A 15,363-nucleotide genomic window follows, 5' to 3' on the forward strand; every position below is an offset into this window, starting at 1 on the left:
GACACTTAAAGTCAATTACTGATGGGCAGAGGTGGCACATGCCCTTAATCCTAGCACTCAGGAGACAGAGGCAGGTAGATCTCTGAATTAAAGGCCACCCTAATCTACAGAGTGAATTCCAGGACATCTAGGGCTACACAGAGAAATCCTATCTCACAAAAAAAGAAAGAAAAGAGAAGATGTCAATTACCAAAAGATCTTTCTTCATCCATTTTCACTTCACATGAAAGTACAGTAAAAGTCCACACAATGATAAGACAGTATGTCGTAATGCTATGGGCAGAAACAATCATGGTGTTTGTCATCATGCTTTATGTAATATCATTTCATTAACAATTAGCTGGATGTTACAACACTTTAGGCACTGTAGGCACAATGGGTACTCTGAGATGACAGGTAATAAATACATATGAATACGTTCTCCAAAAATTTTGACGAATTTTAGTGCTAGCTGATATCCATAATGTTATGGCAGCAAAAACTAAATGTCTATGGAATGTTCAGAGAAAAGTCAACAAGACTAAAGTAGAGAATAACTATTAAGTACATTAGAGAACTCTGTAATAAACTGAAAAATTTGATTACTCAGACTTTATAAATAGGGTTTTATCCCATTTTTTCCCAGAGTCATTTCAGGAAAGGGAGAGAGTAGTTAAGGACAGAACTGAAAGTACAACCAGCTTGAGAAAAAGATAATTTACACTGTATTATTTTTAATGTTATCTTGTGGCCTAGGGAAATGGCATAGAGAGTAAAGACTCATCACACAACATGAAAACCTAAGCTTGGATCCCCTCCAGCTACATAAAAAGTCTAGCTTGACTGCCCAGGCCTATCGTCCCAGCCTGGGCAAGCAGATACAGGAGAATCCTTGAGGCTAGTTTGGCCAAACTGATAAAATTCAGGTTCTCTGAGAGAACCATTGTTCAGAGTGACTGCAGAAAGCATGAGTCATCAACTTCAGGCCTATACACTCGCATAAACATAGGCATGAACACAAATGCATGATACATAAATACACAGATGCAAATATTTTACTTTGAATAGGATAGAAGGAAAGCTATGTCACCTCGTAACAGTATATAATTTGCCTTTGATGTTTTATTTCTTTTTAATCATGAAATCAATGATATATTACTGAATTGCAATTAATAAGAGAGTACAAAGTCTGATTTAGACTTTCATTCTAAAAATATGACACAATAATTTAGTTCACTTGTGAAGTAAGAAAACAAAATAGATTCAAATTGACAGTGAAGTGAATGAAGTATGTAATTGCTTAAGAAAAAAAAGTTTTTTTGAGAAAACCAGATAGGTTGCTCACAGACCTTCTCCTCTCTCTGTGTTCCCCCAGACCCAATTTCTCAACACTGGAACAGATCACCAGCTGCAGAGCCCCATCCCACATCTCCTGTGGATCAATGAAACAAAAAGTTGGTTCTTTGAGAAAATCAACAAGATAGACAAAACTTTATCCAAATAAACTAATAGGTAATGAGAGAATATCCAAATTAACAAATTCAGAAATGAAAAGGGGAATATAACAACAGACACCAAAGAATTCCAGAGAATCATAAGGACATACTTTAAAATCTTGTACTCAATCAAACTGGAAAATCTAGAGGAAATGGAGGATTTTCTCTATAGGTACCATTTACCAAATTTAAATCAACCTCGGATGAACAATTTAAATAGAATTATAAAGCCTAGTAAAATAGAGATGGTCATTAAAATTCTCCCCCCAAAAGCCCAAGGCCAGAGGGTTTCAGCAAAGAATTCTACCAGAATTTCAAAGAAAAGTAAACACCAATATTCCTCAAATTATTCCACAAAATAGAAACAGTATGAACATTTTCCAAATCATTTTATGAGGCCACAGTTATCCTCATAGCCAAATCACATAAAGACTCAACAAAGAAAGGGAATTATAGATCAATTTTCCTTATGAGCCTAGATACAAAAATAGTCAATAAAATACTCACAAACTAATTGTCTGATTGTGTAATGCAAGAACACACCAAAAAGATCATCCACCATGATTAAGTAGTTTTCATTCCAGAGATGCAGGCTCTATGAACAACAATTAATAAACAGTAAATGGGACCTCATGAAACTTAAAAACTTCTGTGAGGAAAAGGACACCATTAAGTAGACAAAGTGGTAATTGACAGAATGGGAAAGTTTTGATTTTTTTTTAAATTAATTAACCTTTTTTTCAGACCAATGACAGTTTCCCATCCCTCTCTCTCTCCTCTCCTCCCAGTTCCTTCAGCTAATCTCTTCTCTCTCCTCTCCCCTCAATCCCTCCCTCCTCCTTTCTCTTCAGAAAAGGGCAGGCCTCCCTTTCATATCAACCAGCCATGGTAGGTCAAGTTGCAATAAGACTAGGTACCTCCTCTTCTATTAAGGCTGATATGATAATCTAGTAGGAGGAAAGGATCCCAAAAGCAGGTAAAAGAATCAGAGGCAGCCCTTACTCCCACCCTTAGGAGTCCCACAAGAATACCAAGCTACACAACTGTACTATACATATATATGCAGAGTGCCTAGGTCAGTCCCATTTAAGCTCTCTGGTTGGCAGTTCAGTTTCTGTGAGCCCCTATACATCTAGGTTAGTTGATTCTGTAGGTTTTCTGGTGGTGTCCTTGGCCCCTCCCACAATCCTTTCTCCTCTCTCTTCCACAGGATTCCCTAAGCTCTGCCTAGTGATTGACTATGAGTTGCTGCATCTGTGGAAAAATATTTTTACCAACTCTAAATCCTGTAAATATAGAGGTCTGATATCCAAAATATATAAGGAACTCAAGAAACTAATATCAAAACACCAAATAATACAATTTAAAAATGAAGTACAGATCTAAACAGAGAATTCTCAATAGAAGAATAGCAAATGGCTGAGAAACACTTAAATATTCAACATCCTTAGCTATGGGGGAAATACAAATCGAAACTACTTTGAGATTGAATCTTATACCTGTCAGAATGGCTAAGATCAATAACACAAGTGACAGCTCATGCTGAGGAAGATATGGAGCAAGAGAAACACTCATCCATTGTTTGTTGGAGTGCAAATTTGTTCAGCCACTATGGAAATCAATATAGTGGTGCTGTGGGATGGTCTTTCTATAGGCTGTGAATATATGTTGCTCCTATTGATTAATAAATAAAGCTGATTTGGCCTGTGGGAATTCAGGATAAGAGCCAGGTTGGAAACCCAAGCAGAGATACAGGGAGAAGAGGGCAGAGTCGGGAAGATGCCAGCAAGCTTTCCCAGAAGCAAGATGTAAAAGTACCTGTAAGCCAATGGCCATATGATAATACATAGATTAATAGAAATGGGTTAAGATGTAAGAACTAGCTAGTAATAAGGCTGAGCAATAGGTCAAACAGATTATAATCAACATTAAGTCTCTGACTGGTTATTCAAGAATAAGCAGGCAGGAGACATTCATCCATCTACATAGTGGTCCTCAGAAAATTGGGTTTCAGTCTACCTCAAGGCCTAGCTATACCACTCTTGTGAATATACCCAAAGGGTACTCCATCCTACCACAAGGACACTGCTCAAACATGTTCATTGTAGCTTTATTCATAATTGAAAGAAACTGGAAGCAACGTAGATGTCCTTCAACAGAAGAATTGATAAAGAAAATATGGTACATTTATAGAGGGAAATACTACTCAGTTGTTAAAAAGTAAAAAATGGCATAATAAAATTTGCAGGCAAGTGGAACTACAAAAAAAATACCTCAATTGAGGTAATGCAAAGCCAGAAAGACAAATCTTGTATGTATTCACTTATAAGTGGATATTGGCTATTAAGTAAATGATAACCAAACTATAATACATAGACCCGGAGAGGTTAGGTAAAGAAGAGGTGTCTAGGGAGCACACATGGATTTCCCTGGAAACAGGGAACAGAATAGACTCTCCAGGTGCACTTGGGTGAGGATGGGAAGGGGAATCAGGTATGGGAGAGGTTGTGATAGTTCAAGAATGTGCTGGAAGAGACACTGGAATTGAGGTTTTTGGTGGGCTGTAGAAATCTAGTCTAGTAGAAACTCCTTGTAATCTATGAAGATTATCATAAGGAGTATTCCTAATCATGGGGGATCAGAAGTCTCAACTGGTCATCTCTTTCAGCCAGGCAAGGTTTCCAGTGGTGGATCTCAGTTAAGGTCGCGGGGGTTGGGGGGGCATGGATATCCCCAAACAACCCAGGCTGATGCTAAAACTAAGGGTTGCTCTCTGCAAGCTGATAGCAGGGCCACCTGCTGAGGAAAACATCCACACAACTCACTGAACATGGAGAAGTTGAGCTGGTGCTTACATGGAGACTTACCTTAGAGACATTCTAGTCTCTTTGGTGTGGGAAGGTGCTCTGCAGGCTACTGAAAGAGAAACTTGGACACCAATTCAGCCCCAAAACCTTTGAACTACAATCTGTTTTATGTGCAAAATATGCTAGGGCAAATGTGGCATAGAACTTAGAGAGCAGCCAACCAATGTCTTATCTGACTTAAAGTTCACTCCATGAGAAAGAACCCAACACTGCTTGGGTAACCAAGAGCCAGAGACTTGATAGCCCAACGATCTAGGGCAAAACCAAATACAACTGGTCTTAAAAATAACTAATTAACTAACTAAATAAATAAAACTATTCTTAATGATACTCTGTTTTACTCATAGACCAGTGCCTTAACCAGTCATCATCAGAGACTTCCTCCAGCAGTAGATGGAAACAGATGAAGAGACCCAGAACCAAACAAGATGCAGAGAGTCTAAATTAGAGGTCTCCGTCAAATTGCTGCCCTCAGAGGTCAGGGAATCCTGTAGAAGAGGAGGTATAAAGATTGTTAAGCGTCAGAAGAGATGGAGGTAACCAAAATAACAGGACCTTCTGAATCAACTAAGCAAGGCATATATGAGCTGACAGAGACTTGAAGCAGCAACACAGGGCCTATAAGAGTCTACACCATAGTTCATGTGTTTCCATTCGTTTGGCTATTTGTCCCTGTGTTTTATCCAACCTTAAGTCTCAACAATTCTCACTCATATAAACCCTCTTCTTTCTCGCTAATTGGACTCCCAGAGCTCCAACCGGGGCCTAGCCATGGATCTCTGTATCCAGATCCCTCAGTCATTGGATGGGGTTTCTAGCATGACAATTAGGGTGTTTGGCCATCCCATCACCAGAGTAGGTCAGTTCGGGCTGTCTCTCAACCATTGCCAGCGGTCTGTTGTGGGGATATTTTTGTGGATTTCTGTGGGCCTCTCTAGCACTTTGCTTCTTCCTATTCTCATGTGGTCTTCATTTACCATGGTCTCCTATTCCTTGTTCTCTCTCTCTGTTGTTGATCCAGCTGGGATCTCCTGCTCCCCCAAGCTCTCTTTCCCTCGACCCTCACCCTTCATTACCCCCACTCATGTCCAGGCTGTTCATGTAGATCTCTTCCATTTCTCCGTCATTGGGCGATCCCCATGTCTTTCTTGGGGTCCTGTTTTCCAGGTAGCCTGCCTGGTGATGTGAGTAGCAGTCCAGTCATCTTTGTTCCACATCTAGTATCCTCCTATGAGGAGGATACCATGAGAAAGACATACCATGTTTGTCTTTCTGAGTCTGGGTTACCTCACTCAGGATGATTTTTTTTAGATCCATCCATTTGCCTGCAAACCTCATGATGTCATTGTTTTCTCTGCTGAGTAGTATTCCATTGTGTATATGTACCACATTTTGTTTATCCATTCTTCAGTTGAAGGGCATCTAGGTTGTTTCCATGTTCTGGCTATTACAAACAATGCTGATATGAACATAGCTGAACAAGTGCTCTTGTGGTATGATTGAGCATTCCTTGGGTATATGCCCAAGAGTGGTATAGCTGGATCTTGGGGGAGATTGATTCCCAATTTTCTAAGAAAGTGCCATATTGATTTCCAAAGTGGTTGTACAAGCTTGCATTCCCACCAGCAGTGGAGGAGAGTTCCCCTAGCTCCACATTCTCTCCAGCATAAGGTGCCTTCAGTGTTTTTGATCTTAGCCATTCTGACAGGCGTAAGGTGGTATCTCAGAGTTGTTTTGATTTGCATTTCTATGAACCAATGTCTGAGGGGTCCCCAACTGGATCAAGCCCTTTGAATGGGTGAGACAGTTGATTGGCTTGATCTGTTTGGGAGGCATCCAGGCAGTGGGACCGGGTCCTGTGCTCATTGCATGAGTTGGCTGTTTGAAACCTGGGGCCTATGCAGGGTCGCTTGGCTCGGCCTGGGAGGAGGGGACTGGACCTGCCTGGACTGAGTCTACCAGGTTGATCTCAGTCTGCGGGGGAGGCTTTGCTGTAGAGGAGGTGGGAATAGGGGGTGGGCTGAGGAGAAGGTGAGGGGGGTGGAAGGGGGGAGAACAACGGAATCCGTGGCTGATATATAGAACTGAACTGTATTGCAAAATAAATAAATAAATAAATAAATAAATAAATAAATAAATAAATAAATAAATAAATAAATAAATAAATAAAAAGAGTCTACACCGGACACACCACACATATTATAGCTATTAGCTTAGTATTACCACAGGAGTCCTGACTACGAGAGCAAGTGGATCTCTTTGCCTGCTTTTGGGACTCTTTTTTTTCTCTTGGATTGCCATGTTCAACTTTCATATGATAGTTTTTGCTTCATTTTTATTTTATCTTATTCTGTCATGTTTAGGTGTTATTTCTTAGAATCCCATTGCTTTCTATTGAGAGACAGAATGGGTCAGGAAGAGAGGAGAGGTGAAGAAGAATGAGAGTAGGAGAGGAAACTAAAATCAGGATATATTATATGGGAAAATAATCTATTTTCAATTTTAAAAAATGCAAAAAAAGAAATGAGGCTTTTAATTTGGACATTAATGAGTGGAAACATAATTAAAATTGAAACTGTACATGCTTCATGACTCATTAGATTCTCCTGTTTCTGTACACCACATAATTTATGTATTGTATGTTAAAAAAGAGGCACATTCAGAGTCTTCACTTGTAGAGTTATTTGTGATTTTTAAGTATTAGAAACAACCAAATACAATGTTTATCAGAAGAATAACAACTTTTCATACATAAAAATTATAAATCTGAGACATAAACCTTTGAGTGAAAAACTAGGATTCAGAAAAAAACTCCTCATTAACATGTAAACCACATAGAGTTCAGAGGGTAGCTAAATCAAAACCATTGGATCCAAAGAGATAAAGGAAAGAGTCTTGTGGAGACAAAGAACATTCTAATCATCCTCATACATTTTATTTCCTAAGTAAAGCCAGAACAAGCATGAAATATAGCAGAATGTAACACATTTCAACTAAATTTTCTTTAATGTTGTAACTTTCTGAAGGACAAAATAACTAATCCGGGAAGTTGAAAATTAGATGTTTATCATACTCATTTTTTCATTTAAATTTTAGGTTAAAGAACAGTTAATCATGCTGTGAAGGGAGCATGATTGCAGATCAACATTTTGAGTATTGGTATATTCATTAATTTAACATTACAGGATAAAATAAAGTACCATCATAAAAGAAGAAAGAATGAATGGGTTTAACAAATGGAGTTATCCATTAATAAGGGGGAAACATAAATAGAAAATGGGTTTGGAGGAGAGGCCTAGCACTGCAACTTGTACAATAATGCATTTTATTTTTATAAAGTTATCCAAATGAAGACATACTTGTGATGAAGATACAACACCAAATATACTGAAGAAGAAATGGAGATACACATTTGATTGTCATGAGGCTAGATGGGCAAGGTAACCTTAATAGAGCATGGAAGCTGAGAATAGAAGTGAGTTCAAGGCATGATTACAATACTAACATTTAAAGAAAAACAAACAAAAACAACTAAAAGTGTGTGTGTGTGTGTATGTGTGTGTGTGTGTGTGTGTGTGTGTTAATTTTATAGAAAGTGATGTATAATTCGTGACTAAGGAAAGTACTGGAAAAATAGTCCATTATTTAAATTGCTGGAAATGATCAAGAACAAAAATGGATGGGAAAGCACTGAATATGACAATTATAAAGTTATTGGTGAAAAACTACAGTGGAACAAAAGGAATAATAAGACTTTTAGGAAATAAATTGAATGTTTTATAAGGGCAGTTTTAGAAAAAAATCATTTTTATTCCTTAAAAATCTTACTTGGATCCAAATATCTTATGCGTTATTTCATTAAATGTATTAATTATGCACATTAATAGGATCCAGCGCTATTTCCTTGGATGTATGTGTTGTTCATTGATTATATCTAACTACCCTGGAATTTAATCATCTCATTAAACTTAGGTGAAAATAAGGATATATCCTTTCCAGAATTCTCTAGCTTGCAGAAAATCATTTTTGTGAACTCATTAGAACTGAAACTCACATTCAAATATCATACATTTCCTCCTCTGATCTTTTCATTTCTTTAGGTCTTCTAGGTTGAGTGACGGAAAATGTCTATTTGGGGTAAGTTTTTATGCCATTCAATAAGCTGAATTATATTTTTCTACCATCTGTTTTAAAATCAGACATCTTAAAGTGCAATTATTGAAGCTAAATATCAAAGAACTATTGAGAGTTGGAAAACAATGTGTATTCTATTTGGAAAGATACTCAAACTGCTTATGTTAGGGGAAGGACGTATAACTGAGGAGTAGCTCTCCAACATATGGACATGATCAACTTTCTTTTCTGAAACAAATTCCCCACACCACATTAAAAATAACATGTTCATAGCATCTGATGATGTTTTTTTATTAATCCTCAAATTATTTTATCATCATCTGACCCTACCCATATCTCCAATCCTTTCTTCTCATCCTCTCCTCATTCCTTCCCCCCTCACTTGTACTTATCTTCTTCAATCTTCTTTTTCTTCCTTTCCGTGCTTCTCCCTCTCTCTGACTCTCAATTTCTTTATGGTTTTATCTTTTTTTTAAACTAAAATTAGGAGTACATATGTAATTTTAAACACTTATCTCTCTTTCCTCTATGAATTCTTATTCCAAATTTATGGTTTCCATTTAAAAATTGTGGACTCATACTTTGATAAACCTGGCTATAAGAAGAGATTTTTTTTTTTTTTTATTTTGCAATACAATTCAGTTCTACATATCATCCACGGATTCCCTTGCTCTCTCCCCTCCGGCACCCCTCACCTTCCCCCCAGCCCACCCCCCATTCCCACCTCCTCTAGGGCAAAGCCTGCCCGAACTGACCTACTCTGGTGATGGGATGGCCAAACACCCTAATTGTCGTGCTAGAAACCGCATCCAACTACTGAGGGATCTGGATGCAGAGATCCATGGCTAGGCCCCGGGTGGATCTCTGGGAGTCCAATTAGCGAGAATGAGGAGGGTTTATATGAGAGAGAATTGTTGAGACCAAGGTTGGATAAAGCACAGGGACAAATAGCCAAACGAATGGAAACACTTCAATTTTCTTTTTCTTCAAAACGAACTATGAACCAATGGCTGAGGGGTCACCAACTGGTTCAGGCCCTCTGAATGGGTAAGAAGAGATTTTATTTCCAGTGGGATTATTGTTCCTCAAACACATACTGAAGTGGTTTTGGGTTGTAGAGTATGGCGGAAATGATGGCATGCTACCTGTGAAATGAGTTTTTCCCTCTCTACCGTTTTTTGTCTCTGTCTTCCTCTAACATTCCTTTATGCTCTTGTCCTGCTGGAAGCACAACACAGAAGCTCACGAGGTGAGACCTGGCTCCCCATAGCAGAGTAAGCTTCAATATGAATCCGTGTGCCTCACCTTATTCTCAATAGAGGCCAGGAAGTCTATGAGCTTGCCTGCAAATCTTATGAAATATCTTGGAATCAAAGCCTTGGTCCATACTGGTCCCAGACTGCAGACCCCAGGAGCTACATGAGGTAACAAATTACTTCAGGTGCAGGCAGGTGGTAGCAGCTGTCAGCAATAACGAAGAACTGCACTAGGAAGTATGGTTCTTCTTGTTGGGGGATCACAGGTCATTTTCCAGGGCTAAGATAGTTATATTTGTTTGCTGATAGCTTTTATAACAGAAAGTATATTAGATATTGTCAAATCATTTTATAAATCTTTTGAGATTATTTAATGTTAGGTTCTCATTAGTTTATTTAGCTATTCTGTTATTATGGGCAACTTCACTGCCTGATTTTTTTAATGTTTGAATTAATTATTAAGATATATTCAGTGATTTAGATATTGTTGGGTTTGGTTTGCTAAAATCGTATATATGTGTGTTATGTGTAGATTCCAGAAAAGGATGTCAAGTGTTCTGTATCACTCTTTGCCTTCTTCCTTTAAGGCAGAGTCTCTTCTTAAACCTAGAGCTCAGAAAGCCACAATAATTCACTTATCTTCAACACCATGAAAATTGAAGTTATCTGCGCATGAGAAAACATACCCATCCTGTTCACTACTTGATTGTTTTTCTGATTTTGACATTGCAGAACTTTATTTACTCTTTAAGATTAGTTGAGAATTTAGTTTTCTAGTATGGATTGCAGGAGAATTTATATTTATTTTTAAATGTTTGCTGGAATTCTCCTGGGAAGCTAGCATTTTCTGGTTACCCATTTCTTCCTCTACTTTTATCTTAATCACACTAATCTTTCTAGATCTTGTGATACTAGTATTATTAATTTAGTACTGTCCCAGTACTAAGCAAGGACAAGATTACCCATGTCCCCCCTGTCTACTATAGATCCTCACTCCTGTTGATTTTCATGCAAATTAAATACACTTAAAAGTTACATTATTTTAATCCATGAATATCATAGAGGGAAAATACTATGGATATGAGAAGAACCTTTCTCATTCCATCCAAAGGAGCAAGTCATCAATAAAGTATCACTTGTGGTGTTGAACTTGATCACAGGGATTGTGGATTAAAGAGCTTTCATTCTCTGTTTCTATGGCTTATTCTCCAGAAGTAAGTTACTAAATGAAGTCCACATGTTGTAGTGGTATAGATTAAACTGTGTTTTCTAGTGAGAGAATATCAATCAATTTATGGATTTAGGAAAACTTAAACTTTAACCTATAGAGAGTCCCCTGTATTTAGCTGGATTAATGAGAATCCCTGCCATGCGGTGTCTAGGGTTTCTTTTTTCCCAATCCTTCTGAGTCTTTCTTGGCCTGCGTTATTTTCCAACAATCAGAGTTGGTCATTTCTGCAGTTCTCTCACCCTTTCAGTCTCCTTGTTCCCAGCCCTGGAATCTCAACTGCACCACAACCCATATAGCGAACACAACTCTTCCTGTCTTGTGCCTGAGAAGTGTACTGTAACTCATCTTGGGCTATCTCTTGGAAGTCATAGGACTAACTTATTTCCTACATCTCAAAGTCATTGTCTCTCATTGCCTTCTGTTCCGCATCACCAGAGCCAGCGCTTCATACATTATTGTTTTCATTGGAGTAAGTAATTGTTGTCCCTCTCATTTATCTTTTCCCAAAGTAGAAAACTTGGTTCATTTTTATTTCTTTCATTGTCCTGAAATGGTTCAGAAAGCCAGTATTATTTTATTTGTCTATGTCTGACAAAAAAAAAAAGAAAGAAAAAGAAAAAGAAAAGAGAAAAGAAATTGACAGCTGAATTTCAATCTAGACATTTTTCTGTGGTCTTGTTTATAAGGAGAATTGTAACCAGTGCACATAACTGAGCCTATTGTGTATTCAAAGAGCATTAGTGTATCTCCTTCTTAGCAAGTGGCATGTCATGTATCCCATTTGACACTTGTGCTAACTTTTCTGGCTATTTGAATGTGACCAGCACTTTTCACCTTCCAAGCCATTTTCTAATAAAACTAAATGGCTTATGCCTTCCACAAGCACTATGCCCTTCTCTCTGTTTTTAGAGGTAAGATAGTTTTCTTAATTATTCCATCTGATATTCCTAAGATTAAATATTTTCTTTACATTTCTTTTGCAATAGTTTTACCAATGTCATCATTTTTCTTCTAATCTTTCTTACAATGTCTTTATGGTTTTTAATACACATGGAATTCAACTTTTTAATATATCTATATTGACTCTCCAAACTCTTCTCCATTCTTTATTATCCATTTATTTCATGCCATGTTATATTGTTAATAGGCATTCAGCTGTTTATTGATTTACATTTAAATTAAATATTAGCCTTAAAATATAATTTTTTTCTGATACAAAATGCTTAGCTACAAGCTTTCAGTCTCATAAATATTCTGTATTCAGCAATTATACTGAATTAAATTTTTAATATTTCTTTCTTTTCCTGAAGTAAGTTATTTTAAATAACAATGAAACCTCCAGTGCAAGTATCATTCCCGAGTTTCCTCAGAGGTATAGACAATTTAAAGAGTTTACCACACAAATTCAACTTAAGTTGAAATGCCAAGAGACAGCACCAAGCAAAAGTTGTCTTCAATGCTAAGAAGGGACTCAAATGTTCAAAGATTCTTAGAATTCGTATTTATTAGGGATGTACTGGTGGTGCATACCCTTAATTGCAGCACTCAAGGCAGAACTCTATGAATGCCAGGCCAGTATGGTCTAGATTGTGAGTTTAAGGCCAGTCAAGGCTAAACAGAATTCATATTTTTTTTCCTAGAAAATGAAACAGTATTTTTATATTTCCCTTAATGGCAACGGGTAATCACATGTTTGCCTACAATGGCCACATATTCTTCCTACCAGGAAGCATATTAGAATTGAGTATCTACTAATTATTACAGGAGCTACAATGTCACCTTTTTAAGGTCAATTAAAGAAATGCTGGAATCTTAGCCATCACATGATTACATAAAACAATCAAATCAGAGCTATATTTCACAGCATTTAGAAAATCAGGCCTAGAGATAGAACAGGTCTGGAGACATGTGCGTGTTCTTACTGTAGAGGACTTTTAGCTTGTCCTGATTACCTTGGAATGAGAACAGGAAGACTAGCTGCATCATATTTCTTTTTAAAACGCTCTGATGAGTAGTGAGTTTGCCTTGCCTGTGTTGGAATAATTGCTGTAGTTCAGGCTGAGCATATGTGCACAAACTTTACATAAATAACACATTAGAAGTGTTTTATGTTTTTCAAAATAATTTGAACTACCAAAGTATTAAAAATAAAAATATCCATAGAAATTTTATACTTATGTATTTTTTTACAGTTTTCTATTTCGCCTCAATTTAAAAAGATACAAATTATAATTCTTAATGACCACTAATTACCATTATTCTTATAATTTTCATATTGTCTGCATTTAGTATCTACATCATGATTTAATGATCACTTATGCTTTGATCTATCTCTGACAATAAGGGTATATTGTAAGTTGCAAGAACGCATGTTAATTTGACCATGATTTTCTTGTGGTCAGCTGCTATCCTTAGATAAGATTTTTGCTTTTCTGGTTCCCATCAATAACTGTTTTGATCATGGGAATAAATGGATATTGTGTCCTTTTGTACCATCATAATTTCTGTGATGAGAACATGATACAGAAATATTAATATTTTGTCCATTTCTGACAGTAGTCATTAACAATTCAATTTTGACCTTTTCTATATGATTCACATAAATTGGCAGGGCACATCTTTTCTTTATTTATCTACTATTGTAACCGACCACTAAGAAAAAAGGCAAAATAATCATTCAATCAAGCTTTATAATATGTTGGATAATAGTATCCCAATTTTGTTTAAAGGAAGAAGGTGCTCACTATGTAAAAGCATTCATAAATATATTCATGTCAACATAAGTCATCACAATTTTAAACATATCTTCTATTTTTTGTGATTATACTTTTCTTTAATATCTGTTCTTATGCATTCTATTACTAACTAGATATTTTAAGGAGAGTAAGGGACAGAGTGAAGGAAGGGAAGAAGGGAGGAAGAAAGTAAGGAAGGAAGGGAGGGAGGAAGGGAGAGAGGGAAGAAGAAATGAAGGATGGGAGGAAGGAAGGAAGGAAAAGAAAATTTAATTTGAGGTTCAGTTGCTAGTGAAATTCAGCCTATGTAGTGGTTTTACTTTGTTTTGTTCTTTTACAAAAGAGAATAACTTCTCCAGTTATACTGAATGTAGAACATTTGTAGTGGATATTTGAAGGTAATGACATTCTCAAAGATTCTGTATATATGTGTGTGTGTGTGTGTGTGTGTGTGTGTGTGTGTGTGTGTGTGTGTATGATGACTGAAGATATTTCAATACATAATTTTGAATTATTTTATATTAATACAGAGGAAAGGACAATTCAGTTCTCTCATATTTCAAAAGTCAATCAATTACTAAATAGTTTAAACTGACTAGCTCTTGTACCAAAGAGAGGTATCTCTGGTATTAAGACCAACATGCATTTTACTCTAAAATCTTTACTCTCTAAGAGGTATCAAACAGCTTTGGTGGAATGGTAGAGGAGTCTAATAAGTGGTGTCCTAGCATGTCTTGGCTCATGCCTAGGGAAATCAATTAATAGCAATTCAGTGATTAACAGCACCATGGGCACTGTTCCCAGCATCAATAATTTCCATTTTCACCATGGCAGGGATATCGTAAAAGAAATACAATTTGTTATCTTGTTAAAATTAGTGTTTTTGCCACCTCTTGGCAGCTTCAAAGACATTATGAATCGTTGAGGGTCACAGCTTATGCTGTTTAGGTGAATATTACACTTTTGATTTTCAGCGGGGACATATTATTTTAGCATCTGTACCAAAAATATAGTGTTCAATTCTCTTCAAGAGAAATCACAAAAGTATAACATAACCTTCTTATTGTTAGAGGACCTGACGTGTCTTGACTCTATAAACAGAAATAGCTGGAACAGTTACTTTTTTTCCCCCCCACTGGTTACTTTGCTGCCACTCCATATGTCCAGCACAAGTGGCCTTAAAATATCTCTTTAGAAAAGACAGAAGGAAAAAGAAGAAAGACAGCTGCAAGCTAATACTACAATAAAACACTTAAGAAAAAAAGAAACCCATGCCAATAACTAGAAACAATCTTATACTAGATATCCCAAGGTAAATCTAGAAATCAAATAGATTATCTCATTCTCATTCACCATACCACCTCCCTATATAATGGATATTCAAAGCTGTGAAGCTATTGTATATATCACAGGTGTCATTGTCTATAAACACAACAATATCAGTCTAGTTCTTTATTTGTGATGGTAGTTCTGTCTTGAATTTCACCTTGATTTTTGTAACTCTACGGGTCATATGTGTCTAGTCTTCACATCGCCACTGACATTCACTTTAGTGTCGTTATTTCATTTTTATGTCTAAATATTCAGGCTTTGAACAGCTTCAAAGAGTTTTATAATCTGGATCCATAAATACTAATGCCATCAAACAGTTCTCAGAAAAATATT

The 15,363-nt window shown here is 36.7% G+C and overlaps 1 long non-coding RNA gene and 1 other non-coding gene across 2 annotated transcripts in view; both read right to left on the minus strand.

Moving 5' to 3' along the window:
• Nucleotides 1–1,081: 1,081 nt before the first annotated feature.
• LOC131905706 (uncharacterized) overlaps nt 1,082–15,363 on the minus strand; it is a 28,339-nt gene continuing 14,057 nt past the window's right edge. The window contains exons 2-3 of the long non-coding RNA XR_009378024.1: nt 1,983–2,070; nt 1,082–1,411 (exon numbers count right to left, since the gene is read on the minus strand). This is a non-coding gene — a long non-coding RNA (uncharacterized LOC131905706). The remainder of the gene's footprint in view (nt 1,412–1,982; nt 2,071–15,363) is intronic.
• On the minus strand, nt 12,817–12,946 carry LOC131907540 (small nucleolar RNA SNORA72). The gene has a single exon (XR_009378444.1). It is a non-coding gene; the product is annotated as a small nucleolar RNA SNORA72 (small nucleolar RNA).

Source organism: Peromyscus eremicus, chromosome 3 (genome assembly GCF_949786415.1).
Source record: "Peromyscus eremicus chromosome 3, PerEre_H2_v1, whole genome shotgun sequence".
Lineage (NCBI taxonomy): Eukaryota > Metazoa > Chordata > Mammalia > Rodentia > Cricetidae > Peromyscus > Peromyscus eremicus.